The 18,478-nt window shown below is 44.3% G+C and overlaps 1 long non-coding RNA gene across 1 annotated transcript; it reads left to right on the top strand.

Moving 5' to 3' along the window:
* The first annotated feature begins 11,501 nt into the window (after positions 1-11,501).
* Positions 11,502-18,364, top strand: LOC133232711 (uncharacterized). Its single transcript, XR_009731441.1, has 3 exons — positions 11,502-11,835; positions 16,578-17,073; positions 17,935-18,364. It is a non-coding gene; the product is annotated as an uncharacterized LOC133232711 (long non-coding RNA).
* Positions 18,365-18,478: the final 114 nt, after the last annotated feature.

Genomic DNA, 18,478 nt, shown 5'->3' with positions numbered 1-18,478 from the left:
TTTTTGTGTATGGTGTTAGAAAGTGTTCTAGTTTCATTCTTTTACAAGTGGTTGACCAGTTTTCCCAGCACCACTTGTTAAAGAGATTGTCTTTAATCCATTGTATATTCTTGCTTCCTTTGTCAAAGATAAGGTGTCCATAGGTGTGTGGATTTATCTCTGGGCTTTCTATTTTGTTCCACTGACCTATATTTCTGTCTTTGTGCCAGTACCATACTGTCTTGATGACTGTGGCTTTGTAGTAGAGCCTGAAGTCAGGCAGGTTGATTCCTCCAGTTCCATTCTTCTTTCTCAAGATAGCTTTGGCTATTCGAGGTTTTTTGTATTTCCATAGAAATTGTGAAATTATTTGTTCTAGCTCTGTGAAGAATACCATTGGTAGCTTGATAGGGATTGCATTGAATCTATCAATTGCTTTGGGTAGTATACTCATTTTCACTATATTGATTCTTCCAATCCATGAACATGGTATATTTCTCCATCTATTAGTGTCCTCTTTGATTTCTCTCACCAGTGTTTTATAGTTTTCTATATATAGGTCTTTAGTTTCTTTAGGTAGATGTATTCCTAAGTATTTTATTCTTTTCGTTGCAATGGTGAATGGAATTGTTTCCTTAATTTCTCTTTCTATTTTCTCATTATTAGTGTATAGAAATGCCAGGGATTTCTGTGTGTTGATTTTATATCCTGCAATTTACTATATTCATTGATTAGTTCTAGTAATTTTCTGGTGGAGTCTTTAGGGTTTTCTATGTAGAGGATCATGTCATCTGCAAACAGTGAGAGTTTTACTTCTTCTTTTCCAATTTGGATTCCTTTTATTTCTTTTTCTGCTCTGATTGCTGTGGCCAAAACTTCCAAAACTATGTTGAATAGTAATGGTGAAAGTGGGCCCCTTTGTCTTGTTCCTGACTTTAGGGGAAATGCTTTCAATTTTTCACCATTGAGGATAGTGTTTGCTGTGGGTTTGTCATATATAGCTTTTATTATGTTGAGATATGCTCCTTCTATTCCTGCTTTCTGGAGAGATTTTTCCTTTTGATTTTGATTCGAAGGATTCATTAACAAAAGAAACCACTTATCACACAATAAACAATTTCAATATTTACTAGAAGATTATTTGGCTTAATTTCAGTATACAGCCCTTAAAAAAAGAGAAATAGAAACAATAGAGAAAAGTAACAGCACATATATCACCACATGGGGCCGACCAACATCCAGACTTAAACAGAGCTGCAAAGTCTCTCAATAAAAGCCATATGGAGTCCCAGTTGGGAAAAGGTCTGCATCACACAGGTGAGACTTCCTATTGCGGTTTTGGAGGCTCCCGCATAGAATCCCAAGATGCCAGCTGATACCATCATCCGCGGGTGTGCAAAAATGCAGCTCTGGTTTTCCTTTACCTTTTATATTGTTGTTTGTTTCCCCTTGTGAGTCACAAGATTTTCCAGACCCCAGGGAGTTGGGCAGAACTCCAGGGGCTCAAGAAAATCCAAGCCCCATTCCCTTTCTTATCCAAAGTGCCACTTCACTTGCTATTAACAATTTGTGTGTTTGCAAGCAGGTACATAGTCCAGGCAAGATCAGAAGTCAGTCAGAGGCCTGTTGTCTGGCCTCTGAAACCTGAACAGAACTTCCTCCATTTTAATTTCCCTAACACCGCCCCCCGCCCCTTTGTTGTTGAACCAGCAGAGTGACATAGCACCCACACACCCACACCACACTCACAGGCTTGTGCATGGCCTGGGGTTTCCATCCGCAGGGGAAGGCTGGATGGGTCACCCCTTTGTCCTTGTTGATGCTTCTCTGTGTCTCTGCTTCACCCAGACTGTGGACATAGGCTACAGACTGGCTGAGAGTGTTACAGTTGTGTGTTTTCTTATTTCCACAGTAGTTTATGTTCATTTTAGAAGCCTTGGAAAATGCAGATAAGCAGAAAACCCTTCCCAAAAGTGGCCTTGGCCAACATCTGGTTCAGTCCTCTACGTTTGTGGTTTCTGCCTTTGGGGTCCAGCCCTCTGCATGTCAAGGTCCTGTGGTTATTAATCAGGTCTTCTATTGACTTGCAGTCACTAGACCTGGCCGAGGCACGAGGGATCCAGGAACCATGATACCTGCTCCAAGGCCCTGGGGACACACCTAACACCAGAGGCACATGCATGCACACTTAGACACTGCACACCCGCACTCACAGACATGACACACTTGCACACTCACAGCAGCTCTGTGGGCTGCTGATGCAGCAGAGCTGGCCTGGGGATGGCTTCCACATGTTCCCAACCCACCAGACAGGGCTCTGCCGGGAGAGAACAATGGACGCTGAGGATGCAGCATCCTGATTCCACAGATCAGAAAACAGAGGCCAGACAGATCAGAGTCGGGAATTCTCAGATGTTTTCAAGGACAGGCTCTTAGTTTCGGTTCTGATGAGAGCCAGGCCATCATTGGGCTGGGGCTCCTTTCTGGAGGCTGCGGTTTGGGGTGGGGACACACCAGTCCATGCAGCCTGAAGTCACCACCAGGGGATGCCATTGGCAAACAGTAAGTCAGCTCCAGGGTCCCAGGCCTGGGACCAGATGCTGCCACCCCAGGGCTGCTCCTCCATGTCGTTGGGATCCCCAGGAACTTGAGGGGCCTGCCACAGGTCAGTGGGGCAGGTCAAGGGTTCCTGGAAGCCCTCAGTTTCCATAATCCTCCCACCACCCAAAGATGTATGGGTGTGATTCAGTCTTGTGTCTATGTGCTGGTTTTGTCTAGTTGTGGGTCTCTAAACAAAAGTGCAACGCACAGCAGGAACAGGGGCATAAAGTAGGAGGCGTGGCTATGCCTCCGTGGGGCAGTTTGTGTATCTGTCAATGTCCCCTCATGGCACACCCCACTGATATCCCCTCAGAGAATCCTCTCACGGTTCCCCTCAAGTTCCCCACATGGCTGTTCCCCTTGATATTCTCCTCATGGCATCTCCTCAGGTTGTTCCCTCCTGGCTTCCCTGGATGATGTTTCTTCCTCACGGGGTCTCCTCCTTATTATCCCCTCATGGCGTACCCTGATCCTGTTCCCCTCATAGTGTACCCAATGGTTTTCCCCATGGCGTCTCCTCATGATGTTCCCTTCACGGCTGCCCTCATGCTGTCCTCTCACGACATCCCCTGATGATGTTTCCCCATGGTGTCTCCTTGTGGCATCCTCTCATGATTATCCCTTTGTAGTGTCTCCTCTTTGGGTCCTCTCATGATTCCCTTCTTTCAGGATTTCAAATCCTGAAAGATGATGCTGTGAAAGTGCTGAACTCAATATGCCAGCAAATTTGGAAAACTCAGAGGTGGCCACAGGACTGGAAAAGGTCAGTTTTCATTCCAATCCCAAAGAAAGGCAATGCCAAAGAATGCTCAAACTACTGCACAATTGCACTCATCTCACATGCTAGTAAAGTAATGCTCAAAATTCTCCAAGCCAGGCTTCAGCAATATGTGAACTGTGAACTTCCAGATGTTCAAGGTGGATTTAGAAAAGGCAGAGGAAGCAGAGATCAAATTGCCAACATCCGCTGGATCATGGAAAAAGCAAGAGAGTTCCAGAAAAACATCTATTTCTGCTTTATTGACTATGCCAAAGCCTTTGACTGTGTGGATCACAATAAACTGTGACAAATTCTGAAAGAGATGGGAATACCAGACCACCTGATCTGCCTCTTGAGAAATCTGTATGCAGGTCAGGAAGCAGCAGTTAGAACTGGACATGGAACAAGAGACTGGTTCCAAATAGGAAAAGGAGTACGTCAAGGCTGTATATTGTCACCCTGCTTATTTAACTTCTATGCAGAGTACATCATGAGAAACGGTGGACTGGAAGAAGCACAAGCTGGAATCAAGATTGCCGGGAGAAATATCAATAACCTCAGATATGCAGATGACACCACCCTTATGGCACAAAGTGAAGAGGAACTCAAAAGCCTCATGATGAAAGTGAAAGTGGAGAGTGAAAAAGTTGGCTTAAAGCTCAACATTCAGAAACCGAAGACCATGGCATCTGGTCCCACCACTTCATTGGAAATAGATGGGGAAACAGTGGAAACAGTGTCAGACTTTATTTTTTTGGGCTCCAAAATCACTGCAGATGGTGACTGCAGCCATGAAATTAAAACACACTTACTCCTTGGAAGGAAAGTTATGACCAACCTAGATAGCATATTCAGAAGCAGAGACATTACTTTGTCAACAAAGGTCCGTCTAGTCAAGGCTATGGTTTTTCCTGTGGTCATGTATGGATGTGAGAGTTGGACTGTGAAGAAGGCTGAGCGTCGAAGAATTGATGCTTTTGAACTGTGGTGTTGGAGAAGACTCTTGAGAGTCCCTTGGACTGCAAGGAGATCCAACCAGTGCATTCTGAAGGAGATCAGCCCTGGGATTTCTTTGGAAGGAATGATGCTAAAGCTGAAACTCCAGTACTTCAGCCACCTGATGCGAAGAGTTGACTCATTGGAAAAGACTCTGATGCTGGGAGGGATTGGGGGCAGGAGGAGAAGGGGGCGACAGAGGATGAGATTGCTGGACGGCATCACTGACTCGATGGACATGAGTCTGAGTGAACTCCGGGAGTTGGTGATGGACAGGGAGGCCTGGCGTGCTGCGATTCATGGGGTCGCAAAGAGTTGGACATCCTGAGCGACTGAACTGAACTGAACTGAATGATTCCCTTCAGGATGTCCCCTCTTGGCATCCCCCACCGTGCCCAGCATCGGGCTCCGTGGCAGTGATGAGGGCTACCCACATATGTCCTGTGGTGTCTCCAGTGCAGGCCTGTCTACAGCCTATGGGCAGGACCATCATGGAGCGGGAGCTGAGTGAGTGTGACCTGTGCTGTGTCAAATGTCTAAACCTCCCAGCTCATTCTCCATACAAGTTTGGGTTTTCTCTCACTTCAAAACAAATAAATTAAAGTGAAATAAATCTAAGAGATGGTTAATAACTGACAAATGTGTTATCATCAAATGCCTCAGCCATTTACTCAGATGAGAGACAGTGACGAGCCCGGTCTCCATGAGGGCAGGCCGACAGTCACTGAGGCTGCATTGCTATGGTTTCCCCAGAATGTTTAATCCTCAGCATTTTCTATTAGCTTCCTGGAATGTGTGTTTTGAAGGAGATGCTCTTTTTACAGAGTGGTGAGAGAAAAAAAGAAAGTCTACCAGAAGCATTCAGGTTTACATCTTTGGTGTTTGGTGTATTTAAGCGAAGGCCTGGGGCTGATGGATTCCATATCCGCGGGGCCCCCTCTCCGTTTCTCAGGTGGGGCCAGAGTGGGAGGTTTCACCAGATCAGCATCACTCAGGCCTTTAGGATCAGAGACTTTCCTTAATCCATGCACCCCAGAAGCATGAATCCTAAGTCCTCTTGTTGGCCTGGTTGGCAGGGGCGGGTGTAGCTGGGCCCAGGTCACAGGGCTCAGGCCCTCTCTGTGCCTCATGGGAACCAGGGGAACCCCAGCCTGGCTCACAGGGCAGCATCCATTCTGCAGGTGGTGGCAGGGGGACACATGGCCACCTGAAAGCCAGGGTGGAAGGTGTGTCTCCCCCCGCCTGTGCACTGGGGAGGCAGCAGGAATCTGAGCAGAGGCGTGCTGCTGCCTTCCCTCCCTGGGAACCTTCCAGCAGGGGAGCCTGTGGCCCCAACTCCAGAGGTACTCTGACTTCCACATATCTCTAGGCAGCAGGGCAGGGAGCACCAACAGGGCCATGCCCAGGGGCACACTGGGCTGCTGGCAGAGGTCACGGCCTGACTTTTGCTGGAAGTGACAAGACTGAGCTTTCTGCCAGTGGTGGGAGCAGAGAGCCATCGATGGCAAACAACTCTCAGTGACAGTGCTGACGGGCACCCAGTCCCTTCCATCCCCTCACTTGCCACCCCTCACCCAGCCTGCAGTGACCCTGCCTGCCTGAGGCACCCATGAGACAAGGGGCATAACCCCACAGCCACTCTCTTCCTACATTGGGAGATGGACATGCACAGCATGAACTGGGAGGGCAGGTGGTCTGAAAACAGAACCTTTTGCAAGAATAGGTGGCTTTCAGCCATGATGGGGAGATGGACATTTTGATATATCTGGTTTCAGCTGCTAGCTGCCCACATAAACTTTATGAAGGAAAGTAAACAATATTGCTACATTCCAGGGAAATGAATGTGTTAAACCCAGTTGGTCTGCGTGGTCATGAGATGTGGCTGGGAACCCCAAACACTGGAAGGGGTCAGCCAGATGCAAAGGCATGTTTGAGGGTCACTCTATGGCTTCCCTGGAGGCTCAGATGGGAAAAAATCCATCTGACAGAGAACTTCCCTCCCACTTATAGGTATTTGTGTCCCTTTCTCCTGATGCTGCAGTGGGCCCCATGTCTCAGTCTCTGGGCCACTCACCATTGTTCCTCTCCAGGCCCAAGGCCTCATTCATTGTTAATGGCTACCAGGGCTGTTGTGGAGAGGTCAGTCCTTCCCAGCCTGGGGTGTTGTAGGGAGGCCAGGACAATGGTGACCACGTGGGCCTCAGTCCGTAGTTTTGGGACCCTGGGTTGAGGGGCTGGAAGTGTGGCAGCTCTCCCAGGGCCGAGGCTCCCACAGCAGCCAGGTTCTCCCCAGGTGTTCTGGGCCCACTGGGGCTGGCATCCCCTCCTTGTTTGGAGGACTGTGGCCTGGAGGCTGAGTCCCCTCCTCTGCCTTCCTCTTGGCCCAGGGGAAATAAAAGAGGATGGTAAATCTCCTCTTAAGCAGGACTGAGTCTGGGGTGTCCATGGGTCTTTGGATCTTAACATGGTTACATCAGTCAGGCATCTGCAGGGCACAGCCCGGAGTGTTCTTCAGGCTGAGCACCCACTGACCCTGAATTGGGTGTGCCTTCCTTGTAGAGCCCAGAGCTGACCCCACAGCAATGTGGTATGAGGCAGGGCTGGCAAGTTCCACTGTGGGGTAGAGGACTGGAGTGATCTCAGCTCTGATGGTCGAGAGACCTGCACCAGACTCTCAGGGAAGCTTCAGGATGTGGGGCTGAGGTGGGTCTTTGACCTGGGATCTGTGCTGCCCTTCAAGGATCTGGGCCCATTGCACCTGCTGTATAGGAATAATCATCCACTCTTGTTGTCTAGAAGTTGTGTGTAAGGGGTTTGAGCTGGAACACAGGGTGGACACCATCTCCTGGAAACATCCTATCGAGTGGGCCGAGGCGGTTTTACTATGTGGTTCTGACAATCAGGCCCCAGACACTCCCAAGGCCTGGGGCATCGTGTACGATGTAAAACTTGGTGAAGATGTGTAACTGCAGTGATCCGGACCCCAGTCTCTCTCCAGTCTGCTTGCATGTTAAGCGGCCTCAGTCTGGCCCAGAGAATCTCTGAGACCTGGTTAAGAGCAAATTGACCTGATGATACATTTAGTTGATTTGATAGGTCTATTGATGGGTGTGCCAGTGTCTCTAAGATCGATGAAGGTCTTGCTATCTATCTGGGAGAGGAATGGTGAGCTGAGGTTGAAAACGTATGTGCTTAGTCACTTCAATCATGTCTGACTTTGTGACCCTGCCGGGGTCCAGCCCCAACGGATCCAGAGAATTCAATGTGGGGACGGTGCTGGCGAACTGGATACAATAGCTTTAATTAAATATTAATTAGAGATATAAAGAGTAATAGAACTGGATACAATAGCTCTATTTAAATATTAATTAGAGATATAAAGAGTAATAGAATAAGGATAGCTCAGTAGGAATGTTCAGCGGAGAAAAGAGGCTGAATAACTTGGTTTATGTGGAAAGCCAATAAAATTTCAAGACAAGAAATTTGCATCACTTACGTAGGCAGCAGGCGTCCTTCCATTCTCCCGAAGGAGAGGAGACACTAAGGCCTCCCTGGTCAGATCTTAGAAGCCCAGGCATAATTAGTAGGCTTGACGGGCCTCCACGTTCCAGATGGGAATTCAGCCAGAAAGTGAGAGAAAGAACGACATGGGGAGACCAGTCTTTCCAGGAACTGATCCCATTCTTTATTTTCCAGGGTCCACTTTTATACACAGAGATGTAATACAAAAGTCACGCGGGGTCAGCAGTCCTGACTTTTATCAAAATCAGGTGCTTCATACAAATGTATACAAAGGGGTGTTACATCATCTTCTGGCCAGGGGGCCTGCTAACAATTTATGACCCTCTCCTTGTGACAGCAGTCAGTCAACCAGAACACTTATTTCTCCAGGGGTGATTATTCTTAAAACAGACGCCACCTTCCGAAGGTACCAGATAAAGTTATATTCCTATAGGGTGAGGGTGCAGTGGGTTTTAATTAAGGAAAGAATTTGCTTAGCCTAAAGTCTAATGTGATTAATATCAAAGGTTAATACTTATTTCTTCTATATATTCATTAATGTGTATAAGGGCAGGGGATGTGGAGACTTAGCAGCAAACATTGGCTCAACAAATGAAAAACTCTTCACCAATACAATTTCTAATCAGCCCACTATACTACACTAATAATTTTCTAACTTCTCAAAAGAATCTGTTTTTAGGAAGTTTAGAGCATCTCGTGCCTCTCACGGTTGGGAGGCTGTGAACAATCACATGTGGCCGGACAAGCCTGTCAGGCAGGCTAGAGAACCTTCAGAGGAGTTTGTAGGTTGAAACACTCCTGTCACTCCCAGGAATTATTATTAACTGGAGCTCTAAGTTAACTCCTTCCCCAAGAGAGGTGGTGGGGGACAGCCCCCCGTAAAGTCAGAGGTGTAGGTGAGAGCACAAAGCAGTAAAGTAGGCAGACTCTGGTTTTGGGGGTAGATGCTCGAGAATTTCCAGGGGGACTCCTGAGGCTCGATCCCGCCTTTGTGTACGCCGAGCCTCCTTCCTCATGACCTTTGCCACGGGCGGAGTTCCTCACGCTGGCTCCGGGCATCTCCCCCTTTTTTATTTCTTAAAACAGACAGATGCAGCTCAGGAGCGAGCTTCTAAATGTTCTGCTGAAGAATCAACAATACAAGGAAGAATGATTATGAGAAGCAAAATTAGAGCACCAACAGCAGCATAACTAAAGATATTAGACAGAATGTTTTTTTCAGAAACAAAGTTAGAAAAGGTATGAAAGAAGTCATTAACTGCTCCAGCTGCGGTAAAATCCAGTCCAGAGTGTTCCAAGGTGTGTATTTGATTATGAAGTTTCCCTAAGTCCAGGCCAATGTCAGAGCTGTTCTAAACACCTGACATATGATTTTTAATTTTTTTCTATTTATAATCTGTTTACCTTCAAGGGTGTCACGCATATCCACCTGTAATCAGCGTGGCATGTCAAAGCTATCTTCACTTTTAAAGCCTGTAACTCAGTCCCAATATGCATAATTGCCTCTTCTAACGCGTCTTCTACCCTCATGTCCAGCTTTCTATCTATAGCTTTCTGTGTTGTTAGAGTCCGAGAAACATTTTTAGACATGGTATCAACATATTGGGCAGTATGCAGTTGTTGAGTCAATGATATTGTTGCCACAGTAACAGAAGTAATTGCTGCTATTAAAGCTGCTATTCCCAGGATAAGCAAGCCCACAAACCATCACGATCGCACTAAATCCTGTAAAAACCTCTTTTTTACTGACTGTTTTAGCCCTGATCACTATGTCTGCATTGCAAAATGCCTGTAGTGGGTGCACCGGGGAGCAGCTGCATGCATCGGCCCAGGGGAGCAGTGTTCCCAGCATCAGGAGGCAGAACGCGAGCGGCAGGCTGGGGGCCGTGGTGCCTATGGCGGGCGGAGGGGCGGGGATTGCGGACTCGGGCTAGCCGCAGCCGCTTGGGCTTGGGGCGTTCCCCTCTCGCCGGCGGGGCGCGCTGGTCTGGAGGGCACTCCATAGGCAGGCTTTCCTCTCTGGCCCTCACTCGCTGCACAAACTTCTTTGCTCTAGGTCCCGGGGTGCAGCGAGGAGGGTGCATGGCATGGCTGGCGGTGCAGAGGTGAGAGCTGGCTGGGGGGCGGGGCAAGCGAGTGCGCAGGCTGCGGACCTAGCCTGCCCAGAGTCCAAATTGGAGAATCTGCGTCCTGAGGAAAAATACAAGCATACCGTCTCCCACAAGTTACAACATATCTGGCCGGGATATGAAATTTCTAGCTTGAACCAGGTGAATTTTAAAGGTGAATTTTCTAAGAATTTTAGGCCTTATCAATCTTTTTATGTAAGTTTAAAGTAGTTACTTTAGTCAATGCATCTGCCAAAGCATTTCCTTCATATAAAGGGCCGGGCAAGCCAGAATGGGCTCTGATATGTCCCACAAAATATTTTTATCTCTGTGTTTAATCTCTTTCTGTAAATCAGATAACAAGGAGAAAATAGTAGTTTTATTTTCTGGAATATTAGCAGTCTCTATATGAGGAAACAACCCTACAATATATCGGGAGTCAGTCAAAAGATTGAAGGTGTGGTCTCGTAAATGTTGAAGAGCCTAAATAACTGTTAGTAACTCAGCCCGTAGCCCACCAGGTTCCTCTGTCCATGGGATTCTCCAGGCAAGAATACTGGAGCAGGTTGCCATGCTCTCCTCCAGGGGATTTTCCTGACCCAGGGATTGAACTCACGTCTCCCACGGCTCCTGCGTTGCAGGAGGGTTCTTTACTGCTGAGGCACCGGGGAAGCCCAAGGGTGAATGGTACTCCCCCAAATTCATATCTACCCGGACCTGTGAATGGAACCTTATTTGGAGTCAGGGTCTTTGCAGATGTAGTCAAGACGAAACCATCCTGTCTGGCCTTAATCCCGATACGACTGATGTCCTTATAAGGAGAGACGATTTTGGATGCTGGGAGAAGGCCATGCGGTGACGGGGCAGAGAGTGTGGAGACGTGGCCACAAGCCCAGGAAGCACACATTGCCGGCACCACCAGGAGCTGGAAGAAGCCTGGGGCAGATTCTCCCTCGGAGCCTCCAGGAAGCACCAACCCTACGTTGGTTTTGAACTTCTGGCCTCTAGAATTGTGGAAAAATTAACTGCTGTTGTTTTAAACCACTACATTTGCAATTCATTCTGGCCTCCAGGTACAGATTTCTTCCCTACACGCCCCCTGCTGTGGGTGGGCTCTCTGGCTTCATGACAGGAAGGTGTGAGATGTGTGGTTCAAGGGGTGGACGAAAGGGACCCGTGTCCTTTGGTGCCTGGAAGCGTCAGGTGAGGTGTATAAAATGAGATTGTTGGCAGAGGCTGTGGTACTTGTCCATGCTGGTCAACACATATTTCACTTCTAGGACTGCTCTCCATGATGCAGTCAGACACAATTATAACTGCACCAACTCTACTGCCCCTCCGCTACCCATCTTTCTTTTTGTGTGAGACTTTTGAAAAATAGAATTTTCTGAAATTCCTGTGTTTGTAGGTGTTGGGAAGTGTAGTACCAAATAGCCGTAAAAGGAGAAAGTCCTTGGGAAAATGGCGAAGGGCCAGAAGTACCTGACTTTGTACTGTGGACAGAAAAACATCTCCTGCCTTCGGTTACACCAAGATTTAATAATAAATAGGGATGTTACTTGAGAAAACGGGTTGTGGGATAAGCACATGAGTCACTCAGAGCGCGCTGTCCTTGAAATGTTTTTACTGATTTATGTGTTAACCCCGTATGTGCTCTGCTGGCCATATACTTTAAGCTCTTTGTTCCTGCTTCTATAAAAAGGCTTGACTGCAGAAATAAACTTGTCAGTCCTTGCAAGAGACTGTCCGAGTGTCATTCTTTCAGGTTCGTTGCTTCCAAGTCCCGGGGAAAAAATCCCCAACAAGTGGTGCCACGAACAGGGACTTGAAAGGAAGGCTGAACAAAGCAATGAGCCCCTGCAGAAAGAGGTAAGCAGGATGGGACAACATAGCAGTAAAATTCCTTTCATTTCTATAATGCATCATTTTTTGAAACAAAATGGTGTTAATGTTTCAAGAGATCAGTTGAACGACTGCTATCATATTTTATTGGAACAATTCATGGTTCCCAGAAGAGGGGACACTCAATCTAGACATATAGAAAAGGGTTAAAAATAATGTTTTGCGAGCATATCGGCAAGGGTTACCTGGTCACTCATATGGGCTGTCATAGAACAAATCAAAGGACATGACATTGATTTGGAAGTAAAAACTATTCAATCTTTACATGAATATGAGCTTAAAGAACAAGATATACAAGGTGCTTTGAAATATAAGAATGTTATGCTCAATCAGACACAATTTTTAGAAAAACAACTTAGACACATATATGTACAGGTTATGTCAAAACTGAAGCCACTTAGAACGGAGGTCATTTCATTCAACGGACAGCCCAAATCTAAGGTTTTTCTTCTGCTCTGCCTGTAACAGCAATTGCTAACTTTGCTCATACTAATCATTTCACTCCTCCTCGGGAGATGCCTGCTTGCACTTTCGCTTTCCCAATGCAATTTAATCAACCTGCCCAAGACCAAAATACTTGGGCTAATCTAGATTTTAGCATGTTGTCTAATTTTAAGAAAGCATGTACTCTGTATGGACCTAGTTCTCCTTACTGTAGAGAATTTCTCAGAGGATGGGCTGACCATTGGATGCCATATATTTTTTTTCAAGTAGCAAAGATGGTTTTAAATCCTCAACAATTACTGCAATGGCAAATTTGGGTTAATGATGAGGCCCGACAGCTGATGATTGACCAGCAATCTCATGGTAAACCTGCCAGTTTAACCTATGATATACTCACTGGAACAAGTGCCATGGCTGATATGATTGTGCAAGTAGCTAATATTACCCCTCAGATGTTAGATTTCATTAAAGAAACTGCCTGCAGGGCATAAGCAAAGGCTGATAGCACTAACTCTGATGATTCATTTGTTAAGATTATTCAAGGACATGAGGAGGAATATTCTCAATTTATAGGAAAATTAAAGGATGCAATTGAGAAATCTATTAAGGATGTAACTTTACAAAATATTATTTTAAAACAACTTGCTTTTGAAAATGCTAATGAGGAATGTCAGTCCATGCTCAGACCAGTTCGAGAGACTGGCTCTCTTATGGAATATTTGAAAGCATATAGGGATATCAGATCTAGTTCCCATAGAACAAAATTGGCAACATTGGAAACTAATGTACAAAAAGCTGCTAATGCCAATGTTTTAACTGTGGGAAGCCCAGCCATATGAAAAAACAATGTCGCATGTCAACACAGGCCAGAAAAATTACTACTACTTCTAATAAGAAGAGACTCCCAGGAATATGTCCAAGATGTAAAAATGGGTTCCATTGGCTGAATGAATGTCATTCTAAATTTGATAAGGATGGAAACACCTTGAACCCCAACGCACAACCAAAACAACAGGGAAACTGATAAAGGGGCCGTTCTCTAGCCCCACTACAAAAGAAGGACCTAGCGTTATGACGCTACAAGCAGCTACATCTAAGAGTGCTTGCATTGATATACCTAGTCCTTATGATATGGAACTAATAGCATTATACAACCCCCACAAGATTCCCACTGGATATTATGGCCCGATTCCACCCGGGACAGTGGGACTGATTTTGGGACGTAGTAGCTGCACAATGAGAGGTTTAATAGTATTGACCGGTGTTGTGGACGAAGATTATGAAGGGGAAATACATGTTATGGTAAATGTTTTGAAAATGGGAAATGTATACTTACAAAAAAGGGAACACTTTGCACAATTATTACTTTTACCATATGTCAAACCAATGAAGGCGTCTGATAAAGTTCGGCAGGGAGGCTTTGGCAGTACCAACCTTACTGCTGCACTATCCACCTTATTAAAGGAACATCAAAAACCCATGCTTACTTTATGCATACAGGGAAAGAATTTCACAGGTATGTTAGATACCAGAGCTAACATTTCAATCATTAGAACTGCAAAATGGCCCCTTGATTGGGATAAGGTTATAGCTCCTTCTGGACTATTAGAAGTAAATGAAGCTAATGCCACACAAACTTTTGTCAATGCATCCAATTTACAAATGTATGGCCCTAATAAAATTGTAGCTTATCTTAAACCATATATTACTAATGTCCTAATCAATTTATGGGGACGGGATTTTCTTGAACAAATGAAAGCCACAATTTCTTTAAATGAACCTTTTAATGGGGGCCATTGAGTTAACAGCGCTGCCCCTTGATTGGGAATCTGATACCCCAGTATGAACACCTCAGTGGCCCCTGACTAAAGAAAAATTGGCAGCTCTTACACAATTAGTTAATGAACAATTACAAAAAGCTCATATAGAACCTTCATTTTCCCCATGGAATCCCCTATTTTTGTAATAAAAAAGAAATCAAGAAAATGGCAAATGTTGATAGATTTAAGAGATGTTAATAATACCATGTTACCTATGGGGCCCTTACAACCCGGATTGCCCTCCCCTTCTATGGTACCAAAAGAATAGTCTATAGTTATTATTGACTTACAAGACTGCTTTTTTACTATACCTTTGCACCCTAAAGATAGAAAATGTTTTGCCTTTTCAATTCCTTCTATAAATCACATGGCTCCTGTTAAAATATTTCAGTGGACAGTACTACTTCAGGGAATGATGAACTCCCCTACCATTTTCCAATATCTCATATCTGTTTTATTGCAACCCATTAGAGATAAATATCCTAGTGCCTTTATAATTCATTATATGGATGATATACTTCTCTCTATGGAATCTGAATTCTATTTACAACAGTTATATAATGAAGTTACTACTACTCTTAAAAATCATGGCCTGCTTGTAGCACCAGATAAAATTCAATGGAAAGCACCCTTTAATTATTTAGGACATGTTATGGAAGAATCTAAAATCAAACCTCAAGAAACTCAAATTTCTATGCAATCTCTACGCACACTGAATGATTTTCAAAAATTGCTAGGAGATATTAATTGGCTGCAGCCATCTGTTGGCATCCCTACCTATGCCTTACAAAATCCATTTAAAATTTCAAAGGGATCCCCTGACCCTAATAGCCCTAGACAACTAACAAAAGAGGCCAAAGAAGAACTGGCCTTAATGGAGAAACACATTCAACAATCTTTTTCAACTCGGCTAGATTATGATCAACCAGTTTCTTTAGATATATTCCCCACTGAACATTCGCCCACTGCAATTATAGCTCAACATAGCCCAATAGAATGGGTATATTTACACACTGAACAGTCTAAAAAAATTGTATCATATATTGAAAAAATAGGGCACTTAATTATGTCAGGGAGAAGCCATGTACAAACTTTGACTGGATTTGATCCATATGCAATACACGTTCCCTTGACAAAAAAGGAATTGCAAATTGCCTTACAGTATAACTTGACCATACAAATGGCATTAAATGATTTTCAAAATGTTATCTCATTTCATTTACCAAAAGGAAAATTATAGGACTTTCTACAATGTACTAAATTCATTATAACTAATATCATTGCATCCCAGCCTATCACCAATGCACCCACCTATTTCATTGATGGCGACAAGAAATGCATAGCAGGGATTGTCGGCCCTGATATCAAAGAGAAATTACCCACTACCTATTCTTCAATACAAAGAGTTGAATTGTATGCTTTACACGCTCTTTTGTCGCTTCAACCATTATCCTTCAACATATATACTGATTCCAAATACCTTGCTTCCCTTTTTCCTGATTTTGTTACTGCCTTTTTATACAATCTAGATGAAGAATTATATACTCTCTTTTCACAGACTCAAGCTCTAATTCGCTCACATACGGAACCCTTCTTTATTGCACATATACGTGCTCATTCAGGTTTACCTGGCCCTCTGGTCACAGGAAATGATGCTGTTGACAGGCTCATAGCTCCCATTTTTACATTTGCCAATGACGAACATGCTAATCTTCATACCAATGCTAACAGATTGCACTCGAAATACCATATTCCTCTCACTGAAACACGACATAGTATTAACACCTGTGATGTCTGCACCCCTCTGCACTTACGAACTGCAATTTCAGGAGTTAATCCCCAGGGGCAACAACCTAATTCCCTTTAGCAATCTGACTTCACTCACTGCTCCTTAAAGAAAATTTTCTTTACTTTTTGTCTCAATAGATACATTTTCCAACTTTATCTGGACAGTACCTGTCTCTTCAGAATCCAATAAACACGCCATTTCCGCACTCTTACTCACCTTCCCCATTATGGGGATTCCTTCTGTCTTGATAACAGACAATGGACCTACATTCACCTCGCATTCGTTTCGTTCATTTTTATCAGAATGGAACATCACACACATTACAGGAATACCCTATAATCCTCAGGGTCAAGCCATTATTGAAAGAGCCCACCACACCCTAAAAACTCATTTACTAAAACAGAAAGGGGGAAAATGGAAGAGGAGATACACTTCTTATCCTATGAACCCTCAATTATTATTTTCTTTAACTCTTTATTCCCTAAATTTTGTAAACTTAACAAAAAATAATTCTGACACTCATGCAGATAGACATTTTGCAGAAGACAAAAACAGCAAATTAGAAATCAATACACCAATATGGTATAAGCAATTTAATCAGTGGCTTCCAGGAATCTTACGACTCTTAGGCAAGGGTTATGGTCTTGTCATTGCAGATGGAGAGGAAATCTGGGTTCCCCTTTGCCATGTCTGTTACCAAGAGGGACCCCAAGACGGGACTCCCTTGGGAAGTGACGAAGTTGACGCGAAGGGTCTCGTCAATGACCCTGGAGGAGCCAATGAGGAAACGCCATTGTCTGAATCCTTACCCGACACGGGCTCAAGTGAAAACATGACTCGTCAGGCTGAGCAGACACTGAAGAATACTGGAACTCTTATGACTCCAGATAAGCTGTTTCTGGCAATGTAAACTGTTCTGAGGAGCAGGAGGAACATCATAATTGCTCCTGGTTTAATAGATCAAGCATTGGAGGCTTTCATAAATCTAAGACAAGTTTTTGGACTGATAAGGACATATTGCTGAATTGGTATAACGGGGGCTTATCACTCCCATGACCCAGGATTGTCGTCCCCATTGTGGGGCCAAGCAATGGCACATTTGGAAAATTCCAGCAGCTTTAGAGCACTTCGCTAGTGTTTATAGGACTGTGGGTGTGTTTCGTCCTTCTAATTATATCTTCTTATATAATAGTACTGGCTATATTCAATCGTGTGTTCACCTTCCGTACTTGTTTATTGTAGGGCATTTTGATATCGACTTATCGACCAAGATTGTCAATTGTACTGCATGTGCATTGTATACCTGCTTTAATCACACCATTTCACATCACAATGTTAGCATTGTGCTAGTTAAACAAAGATCTGAGTTATGGCTTCCCGTAAACTTAACTGAACCTTGGACTGATTCTGTATTTCTTTCTGTATTGTTGAAAACTGGGCTTAGATGATCTAAGCGCATCATTGGGTGGATTATTGCAGGCATCTTAAGCCTTATCTCCATTGTGACTGTAGGAACTTTGTCTGGTATGGCTTTACATAATTCTATACAAAATCATGATTTTATCACTGCTTGGCACAAAGACTCTCATGATTTATGGACTCGACAAGCTCAAATAGATCAGCAATTACACACAAAAATTAATGAGTTACAAACTGTGGTTATCTACTTAGGAGATCAAATGCAGCAACTGACTTTCCGAACATGTATACGCTGTCACTGGAATTTTACTTCTTTTTGTCTGACTAACATGCCCTATAATAGCACTGAATATCCTTGGGATAAAGTTAAGGTGCATTTGCAGGATCTCACAGATAACTCAAGTTTAGACATCAATTTGTTGAAACAACAAGTTGCTAATTTTCAAGTTAGGGTACCTAGGAAGTTGTATAGCACTCAATTCTATGATACTTTAACCAAAACCCTATCGTCTCTAGACCCTAGAGCTTGGCTTTCAGGAAGCAATATTTTTATATATGTATTAATCACCCTGCTCTTTTTGTCATTGCTTATAGGATATAGAAGTCTCTACTCAAGACTCCGTGCCTCCCACAATGGAGTCCAACTAGCAGCCCCCGTGCTTAATTTAAAAACAAAAAGAGGATATGTTGGGAAGCATAGTACAAAATAGCCGTAAAAGGAGAAAGTCCTTGGGAAAATGGCGAAGGGCCAGAAGTACCCAGCTTTGTACTGCGGACAGAAAAACATCTCTTGCCTTTGGTTATGCTCGGCGCCAAGATTTAATAATAAATAGGGATGTTACTTGAGAAAACGTGTGGTGGGATAAGCACATGAGTCACTTAGACCACGCTGTCCTTGAAATGTTTTTACTGCTTACGTGTTAACCCCGTATACGCTCTGCTGGCTGTATACTTTAAGCTCTCTGTTCCTGCTTCTATAAAAAGGCTTGACTGCAGAAATAAACTTGTCAGTCCTTGCAAGAGACTATCCGAGTGTCATTCTTTCAGGTTCATCGCTTCCAAGTGCCGGGGAGAAAATCCCCAACAGTAGGGAGCCAATGGCACCCCACTCCAGTACTCTTGCCTGGAATACCCCATG

This window comes from Bos javanicus, chromosome 19 (assembly GCF_032452875.1).
Source record: "Bos javanicus breed banteng chromosome 19, ARS-OSU_banteng_1.0, whole genome shotgun sequence".
Classification (NCBI taxonomy): Eukaryota; Metazoa; Chordata; class Mammalia; order Artiodactyla; family Bovidae; genus Bos; species Bos javanicus.
The sequence above is the reverse complement of the archived record's forward strand: the minus strand, read 5'-3'. Positions and strand labels throughout refer to the sequence as shown.